Source organism: Mastomys coucha, unplaced genomic scaffold, assembly GCF_008632895.1.
Source record: "Mastomys coucha isolate ucsf_1 unplaced genomic scaffold, UCSF_Mcou_1 pScaffold9, whole genome shotgun sequence".
Classification (NCBI taxonomy): domain Eukaryota; kingdom Metazoa; phylum Chordata; class Mammalia; order Rodentia; family Muridae; genus Mastomys; species Mastomys coucha.
In genome coordinates, this window is record NW_022196915.1 from 23,943,608 (window position 1) to 23,952,879 (window position 9,272).

At 39.9% G+C, this 9,272-nt stretch overlaps 1 long non-coding RNA gene across 1 annotated transcript; it reads left to right on the top strand.

The window, feature by feature from the left end:
* Nucleotides 1-530: 530 nt before the first annotated feature.
* On the top strand, nt 531-8,791 carry LOC116085369. The gene is made up of 2 exons (XR_004116515.1): nt 531-660; nt 8,489-8,791. It is a non-coding gene; the product is annotated as an uncharacterized LOC116085369 (long non-coding RNA).
* Nucleotides 8,792-9,272: the final 481 nt, after the last annotated feature.

Genomic DNA, 9,272 nt, shown 5'->3' on the forward strand with positions numbered 1-9,272 from the left:
CTTACACTCTAAGGATCAAGATAAAATCACCTCACATAAGGCTCTCAATTAAAAAACAGAGAAAAAGATCAAATGTAGCTAGTAGATTACAGTCATACACATGGCAGCTATTAATCCAACTGTGGTGGGTATTCTTGGTTGTCAGCTTGACTACATCTGCCCGAAATATCTGGGCACACCTGGGAGAAGTATTTTTTTCTTAGTTTAGTCATTTGAAGTGTGAAGATCTAGTTTAAATCTGGGTCTTTTGAGGTAGGGAGAACCACTTTACATGTGGGCCATGCCTCCTTCTGGTAGCCTATAGAAAGGACACAGAAGGAAGCTTGCTTTCTCTGCCTGCTTAGCCTTGCCCTCACTAGCAAGTCCATTGCTTCCCTGGCATTAGAGCTTCCTTCTTCAGGATTCTGGCACACAGAACACCTGGTAAGACATCTGTCCTTGTGGGCGGAATTGTTACTTGATTCTTAGACTTTCTGTTGCTATGCAGCCATTGCTGGTCTAGCTGGCCTACAACCCATAGGCCAGCCTAGTAAATTTTCTTTTTATGTTCATTCTATAAGTTCTGTTCCTCTAGAGAACCCTGACTAACACACCACTAGCCACTTTAAATATAGGTGATTTTAACATTAAAAGAAGACAGGTTTCAGGATGGAGGATGAGGTAAGAAAAAAGAAGGAAATATATGTTGTTTATAAGTAATCCACTTTACTTAACAACATATTCAAAGTAAATTTGTAGAGATTAGTATTACAAGACTGTTGTGAACATATTTTCAGGGTGCTGGGTACATAGGGCAGGAGGAAAATAACACTGGCCTTGGGCTATTCTAAAATTGTGTGTGTGTGTATGTGTGTGTGTCTCTCTCTCTGTGTCTGTGTATGTGTGTGTTAGAACAATTTGTTCTTGCAAGCCTGATGATTCATGTTTGATCCTTAGAACTTATGTAATTGTGAGGAGAGATCCAATTCCACAAAGTTTTCCTCATCCTCTACATGCCTGCAGAAACAAACAAGCAAACAACAAAAATGGGACAAACCTAACCTGAAGCTCTGGAGGTGTGGTCTGGTCCTCTGTGCTTAAGGCTTCTGGGTGATTCTCATGCTCACTCAGGCTGGAGGATCTCTACTGTTAAGGATGCTCATGTGAGTTTGGCCATGTGTCAAATTAGGGCATTTTTAGGTATTCATTTTCATACATATGTTCCTTGGTACTGCAGATGATATAGGAATGCATTGATTTTCCTAGTCAAAGTTCAACTTCCTAGGAAGACCTCTGTCTGATTATCTCCATATTCCTAAAGCTCTATTTCCTAAAGGTTGGACCAGGGGCAGAAACTAATTCCATATCAATTAGGGCTTCTTATCAGTGGCTACTTTACCACAACCTAGACTTACTGGTTAGTCTGCATTTTAGCATGATCACCTGTACTTAGTGACTTGAGTAACTGGGTAATGAAATCACTCATTAAACAGAAGGCATTGCTGAGTGTGGCTGAACATGCCTATGATCCCAACATTCTGTAGTCAGGACTACACAGTGAGAGCTTGGTTCAAAAAAAAAAAAAAAACTAAACAGGGCTGGAGAGATGGCTCAGTGGTTAAGAGCTTTGGCTGCTCTTCTAGAGGTCCTGAGTTCAAATCCGAGAAACCACATGGTGGCTCACAACCATCTGTTATGGGATCTTATGCTCTCTTCTGTCATGCAAACATACATGCAAACGGAGGAGTACCCATATACATAAAAATAAATATTTAAAAAATCCCAAACAACAACAACATCTATACCACAAGCTCCATTTACTTTTCCTTTTATCAAGAGCATTCTAAAAGGTGATGCAGACCACTTGGACCCTGTCTTAGTCAGGGTTTCTATTCCTGCACAAACATCATGACCAAGAAGCAAGTTGGGGAGGAAAGGGTTTATTCAGCTTACACTTCCACACTGCTGTTTATCACCAGAGGAAGTCAGGACTGGAACTCAAGCAGGTCAGGAAGCAGGAGCTGATGCAGAGGCAGATGCTCCTTACTGTCTTGCTTCCCCTGGCTTGCTTAGCCTGCTCTCTTATAGAACCTAAGATTTCCAGCCCAGAGATAGCACCACCCACAAGGGGCCCTACCCACTTGATCACTAATTGAGAAAATGCCCCACAGCTGGATCTCATGGAGCCACTTCCCCCAAGTGAAGCTCCCTTCTTTCTGATAACTTCAGCCTGTGTCACGTTGACACACACAACCAGCCAGTACAGACCCCTGAAGGGACAATGACACATCTTGGGAAAGACAGTTTCCTTCTGAAGGAAGCAGCTAGAGCTGAAGAGGTGGTTGGGAGACTTAGAAGTGTTTGTTACTCAAGTTTATGTCCTAGTCTCTCCTCCTGGGATTTCATAGGAGATTTGAGCCAGGGTTTTCAGAGACACGGCTAGGCTATAACTGGGAACTCCAAGAGTGGGCAAGTCTGCGAGGGTCCAACGGAAAAATGAAAAAAAAATTAAGTGCATATTTTATTTTTATTTATGCATATCTTTGTGATTGTGTTTATATTGTGTGCATGTTTCCACAGGAGTAGAGGGCTCGGAGTTAGTTACAAATGTTACCGAGTAATCCATTTTCAGCCCTGGGTTACCACCTCACTCCTCACCATAGAAAAGCAAGCACCTTTAAACTGCTGGGCCGTTTCTCCAGCCCTGAAATTGTATTATTTCAGCTCAGGGCCCCTTTGGGCTCCTACATGTGAAGGAGAGGGAAGCTCCTAATCTCGTTCAAAAACCAGTTTTGGGTTCAATTACTGATCATTGTTTTTTAATCTTTGGTTACCCTAGATAAGAAGTTAGAATTGTTTTTCTTAAAAGGCTGGGGTGTAGCTCAACATGTGTATGCATAGTACATACAAGGCCCTGGTTTGTTCCCTCAGCACCACACAAACAAAGCCGTAAAAGCACAGGAAACAATGATAATGTAGAACACAGGCCTACCTCCCTCTGTACACATAGCCAATTATCTATTTCTCTTCTTGATTTCCTTGATTTTGGAAAATATAAAATTCATTAGCATTTCCTTGAAATAGATCATTGGGGTCAGTGTATTTGTTACGTTCTCTCTACCTCCCCAGTTCACCTTTCTTGATAAGAGAGCTTGTAGCCAGTTGAACTCCAGACTACCACGGTTCTTATCTTTTCTCTGATACTTTCCAAGGTTCCCCTAAGAACGCTGTATTTGCTCTTTAGGATCTGGGCTGTGTACTTTCATTTCCTCTGTGGAAGGACCCAGGTAAAGTTTAAATTACAGTTAATTGATAGAGGCCAACGAAGAAGATAGAAAAATTTAATTAGTTTTTGTGCAAAGTAATGTGTGTTAATCTGACTTCCTACACTAGGGACTAACATATCTTAACTTAAGGTGCACACAGAATGTTCTGTTTAAATACGCAGGGTCTGAGTTCATTCTCTCAGCTTATTTTCTGTCTAGACAGAGAAGAGAATCAAATCCCTTTTAAATTATAAAATTGTTCTGTGATTAGATATCATGCCTGTCTCCTGAGGTATGCAGGGAACTTCATAAATTGTTAACGCCTCTTAATGCTTGATTTATTCAGGGAACCGGGAGCAGCTATCTCTGGTGGGTCCTGCTACAGTCTTAGCCTACCTGTTTCCAGGGCTGTGTGGGGTGAGTTCTCATGCAGGACCCCCATTCCAACAGTAAGCTCTTAAGGGTCAAGTTTTTCTGCCTTAGCTATTTCTGCAAGTGCCAGGAGCTCACCCATAGGTATCAAATGAGAAACATAAAGGCATCAGTGGCTTCATTGCAGTGAACATCCAGCTCGCGCAGGACGTTAGTGGGGATTCTGTAGTTCTGCATGGGTCTATTCTGTAGTTTAGATATTATTTGAATATGTCTCCTAAGAGTTCATGTGTTTGGACCTTCAACCCCAGGAGTGTGGTTGAAAGGTAGCAAAGTTTTAAGAAGTGAGCCTGGTGGAGATGGTCTTGGAATGGTCATGTTTTTGTTACAAGAGCAAACACAGTCCCTGAATGGCTCTCTGGCTCCCTGTCTCAGCATGTGATTCTTTTCATGGGTGTTGCCACAGACCAAGTCTTTACTCAGGTGCTAATCATTAGGACTATCTGATCTTGGACATTCAACATCCAGAACTGAGAGAGAAATATCCTTATTTCTAATAATATTACCAAGCCTCAGGCATTTCCATGCAGTAATGAAAACTGAAATAATACTTTTTTCTCCCTGGAGTAAGCTTAATCACTTATAACTCCCACGAGCTCAGTCAAGCTCCCTCTGTTGTTTCTAGCTTATCTCCAGCCTCATTCACTGTTGTTTTGGGCTTCCCGGGATCACTTTTGAAACAAACTACTTGAACACTTGTGTTAGTCCCTGCTCTGGGGCAGCTCAAGTGAAGACAAACTGATTGTTCGTTTGCTGGGTTATACAGGTTGATCCTTAACAAGCTCACAGCTGATTAACACTTGTCTGTGACTATTGAATGAATACTTTGGATATCCTCCCATGTGCTAGGTCAGGACTTTAGAAATTGAATGGGACATATAGAATCTCTGGTGTTATTAATCCTCCATGCATCTCATCTAATCTTTACCATACTTTCCTGTGTACATGCCATAACACTGCTAACTTTCCTGTGGCAAGTAGTGTTTCCTTTACACTTATTTTCAATATTATAAAATTTTAGGAGTCTGGAGAGATGTGTTAGTGGATAGGAGCACTTGAAGTTCTTCCTGAAGACCAACACCCAAATCAGTTGGGCAATTCCCAACTGCCTGTAACTCTAGCTTCAGGAAGAATTGGTCTCTTGTAGGTACCAGCACATAGATGACAGGCACATACTTAACTCATCTATCCATCTATCTGTCTATCTATCTGTCTATCTATCTATCTATCTATCTATCTATCTATCTATCTATCCACTAGGTCTTTGTAGACCAGGCTGGTTTTGAACTTATAGAGATCCACTTGCCTCTGCTTCCTGAATTCTGATATTAAAGGTGAACACTACCATGCCCAGCATAAATAAGTTTTTTTTTTAAATTTTTTTTTTGCCACTGCTTATGATTAAACAACCACAATTTAGGATGATAGCTAAACTTTCTTTCTCTGCCTTATCTGCATGTTGGAAATGCCTGAGGGCAGTAGGAAATGCTTGAATTGTTTTCTGCTGCCAGGGAATTTGAAGCAATGGAATTGGTCTGAGGTCTGGGGTTTGAAAACTACCAGGTAATTTACTTATTTACTTTATTTATTGACACAAGATCTCTAGCCCTGGCTGACCTAGAACTATGTAGACCAGGCTGGCCTAATCATAGAGATCCATCTGCCCCTGCCTCTTGAGAGCTGGGATTAAGGTCATGTACCAGTGTGCCCAGTCCTCCAGGTAACTTTAATGTGCAGCTAGAATTGAGTATCTAGAGCAGCTGGATCTGCCTATTCTCCAGCATGTTACCTCATGTGTTTCCTATCCTTCCCTTGCATCTAATACTGAAGCCTGTTTCTTTCTTCTATACTACTCACCATCACTGGTCTTCCTTGTTTCCAAATTTATAGGGGACAGGAACCATCCAACAGGACCAGTGATATCTAACAGCACCCCTAGAATATGTGCTTGTGCTAAACTGTGGACTAGAAATTCTTAGATAATCTTACAGTTAGTTCTAACTACATCTGATTTCAGTGCCCCTGAATTCTGTGGCCTGTGGACTATTCTCTGTGCCTCTCATGTAAACATAACTTTTATTTCCTCAGATGAAGTATTGAGATGAGAGCTGACTGAGCTCAGAATGTTTCCTTCTCTGTTCTATTCCTAGGCCTAAGCCTAGGCCTAGACACTTCTAGCCTCCATACAATCTGATCTTCTAAGTTGACTGATCCAATCCAGTTTCTCTTGGCTTCTGATTGAATTGCTTTACCTGGCCTGATACTAACTTTGGCAAGATGTTCTAATCTTCTGGCTCCATCTCATTCTCTGACTTTTTCTGTCTTCACCTATGTCTAGTTTGCTCTCTCTGTAACTTATCTCTGTAAAACTGCCATATATGCATACCATTTACCAAAGACAACCCCCCCCCCTTTCTCTCTTATGTAACCTCTCTTCTGCTGTTTTTGTGTGAGTTGGGTGTATCCCATCTATGACTCATTCTGTTAAATCTTTCTCTGATTTATCTCTTTGTCTGTTTCTCAATTAGACATCACTTTCAAACATGGCTGCTTCCTTTTACAAAGTAAACTTACCTTCAATGTTAGGGATTAAAAGTCTGTACTAAAGGTGTGTCTATATCCAAGTCAGATCATACTATAATCCAGGATGTCTGCATTCTGGCTGTATCATATCTTTGGGTGTAATCTCTTTCCAGAGGAGTCATGTTGCTGAATTGAAATTCCTTTACAGTCTCACATGGCTTAGGAGCTGGATTGAGGCCAGTCCAAGCTCCTTCCTGAGCTACTATCCTGCTAGTAGCCTCACTGTTTAGGCAGAGACCAACATACGTAATATAAGTCTCATTCTGAGACATATTTTTAAAAATTATTTACTTTTTTACTGTGTGTGTGTTTGTGTGTGTGTCCCTATGTCACAGCATGAGTGTGGAAGTCACAGGACACCTTGTAGGGGTTAGTTTTCTATCTCGTTGGTCTTGGGGATATGACTCATATCATCAGGCTTTGCAGCAAGTGCCTTTTAACATTGAGCCATTTTGCTGGCCCCATTCCTGAGACCCATTCACCCTGCATACTTTATGCAGTACTATCTTGGGAACATCTCTATTCAGTTTCAGAAAATGAGACTGGTTGATTCAGGGAAAATTTAGCTTTCTCCAAAAGCTACTGAACCTTCCCCACACTGGATCCTTTTCTTACAGTACATGGTGGGACATGTATTGGAGGAGGTTGGTGATCATGGAAAGTAGTTGTGGCTCAAATGGCCTCTTTCAGCAAATCCCAAGTTGATTACTGGTTCTGAACTTTGACCTTCTGATTCAGGGATTTTGGTGCTGTTGGATGTTAGTTTAGCTATTAGTTTGAAACCCAGTTACAGGAATAAAATATAATTCTTCCACAAAGTCATACTTTTTTTTTTTTAAAAATTATATCATAGGAGAGAAAGGCAGTGCTTTGAATGTTTTAGAATCATAGTTTCCTATGCAGATGTGTGGGGAGGTAAGACCTTTGGAATAGTTGAGTTGCAAGTGTTTTCCCAAGGTAGCCTTATTTTGAAATCAAGTTCTCTGGTATGTCTGCTCCTTCTTGCCACGTGCTAGTCTTGGTCCTGTTATGATGTACCAGGAAGCTTTGGTGAGATGCTGGTGTTATGCTCCTTGACCTCCCCATCTCCAGCATTGTGAGTCAAGAAAACCTCCATTCTTTTTTTTTTTTTTTTTGGTTTTCGAGACAGGGTTTCTCTGTATAGTAAAACCTCTATTCTTTATAAATTAATTCGTTGGCACTCTTGTGTTAAAGCAACATAAAACTGATTGGGGCACAGAGAACAGAATGAGAGACCTGTGGAAACCATTGATGTCAGCAGCATTTGTTCATAGAAGAACTGAAAGCTCAGTTCTACCCCTCTCTCATCTTTGTTTCTGTCTTGAGGGTGAGTGAATCTGAGGGGAAGCTGGTGTTCCTTCTTGACATACCAATATTTGAAGGAAAATTTTTGTTTTTATATTTAAATAAATATGGTTCTTAATGCAAAAGGAATATCAAATTTAGGCAATTTGGAAAACAATCATGAGGAAGTTTCTGCTTGTGACAGCTTCTATGCGTTTCACTCCTTGTGCCTGCAGTTAGGGGAATATAAGGCTTGATCTATAGGGGAATATAAGGCTTAATCTATAGGGGAATATAAGGCTTAGTCTATTTACAGCTTTTGGTTACTACATTGTGAAAAATCTGGAAAACACACTTTATATTATATAATTTTACATCTTTCTTAGTGCCGGAAAATATTAGTTTATGGGCTCTTCTCATTCCTTGGGTATGCCTCACACTTTCCCACCATTGGAGGCCAGAAAGATGGCTTGGTGGATAATAGCATTGCCACTAAGCCTAACTGTTTGAGTTGGACCATCAGAACCCATGTGGTTCTCGAGGTCATAGCTGACTTCTATAAGTCTTCTGACTGTTTCAAATTATCATTGATCTCTACATTGTAGATACTCCTTCCCCTAAATAAATAATGTAATAATAACAAAAATATCCACCATTGGGAAACTATGTGGTACACCACTTGTCTAACATGTACAGGGTTCTGGGTTCAAATCCCAGCACTTCAAGAGAAAGAAAAAAGACTAAAGTGATTGTGAAAGGTGTACATACATGCAATGAGTAATGATCAAAGTAGTTGGCATATCCAACATTTTTGAACTTTTGTCATTTCTTTGTTTCTCTATCAGCATTTTGAAATAAACAGTTATAGTCAACCATAGATGCATTTCACTTATAATATACCTAAAAATACATTCTTCTTTTAGGTGGCTGTTGTACAAGACTACCATGGGTTCAGCTGTGCCTACTTGCAAAATATTGACCTAGCTCAGATTGCTGATTGTTGACTTTTCCTCACTGAAGGAGGTTCAGAGAGGGTCATAGGACCATCACCAGAGTGTCCACCCATCACTTTCAACGAGTTGTATGTAGTTCTATATCCAGAATTAATTGTGTATAGCCTCAGGGTTTCCCAGAGGGACTCAAAGATATGAATATACTTCAAGAAAGAAAAGAGCTGAATGAAATTATATGAAAATAGAATTCAATAAAGACTGAAATGAAAAAGTCATTAAGCTAAAGAAAACCTCATTAACAGAATGGATCATGTGGAAAACGGAATATCAAGGCTGCAAGACAAAGTAAAAGAATTCTATCACTCATAAAAAAAAAAAACAATGTGAAACTTAAACAAATATTAGCAGAACATGGTAGGGCTTTGGTATACAATGAAAAGGCCTAACTTTTGAATTATGTGTATAGAGGAAAGAGAAAAATACCATGATAAGGTATGTAAATAATATCTTAAATAAACTCATCGAAGAATATTTCCCAAAACTAGAGAGATACATATCAAAATACAAGAGGCCTACATAACCCAAAATAGACAGGAGTAAAAAGAAACTCCACATGATATATTATAGTTAAGACACTAAAAACACAGAATGAAGATGACTACAGAGAATAATTACAATATTACACACAAATGAAAGGGGCATGGGGGAATGAGGCAGCAGAAGGCATAGTCAAATAAAATATTTTTTTAAATCA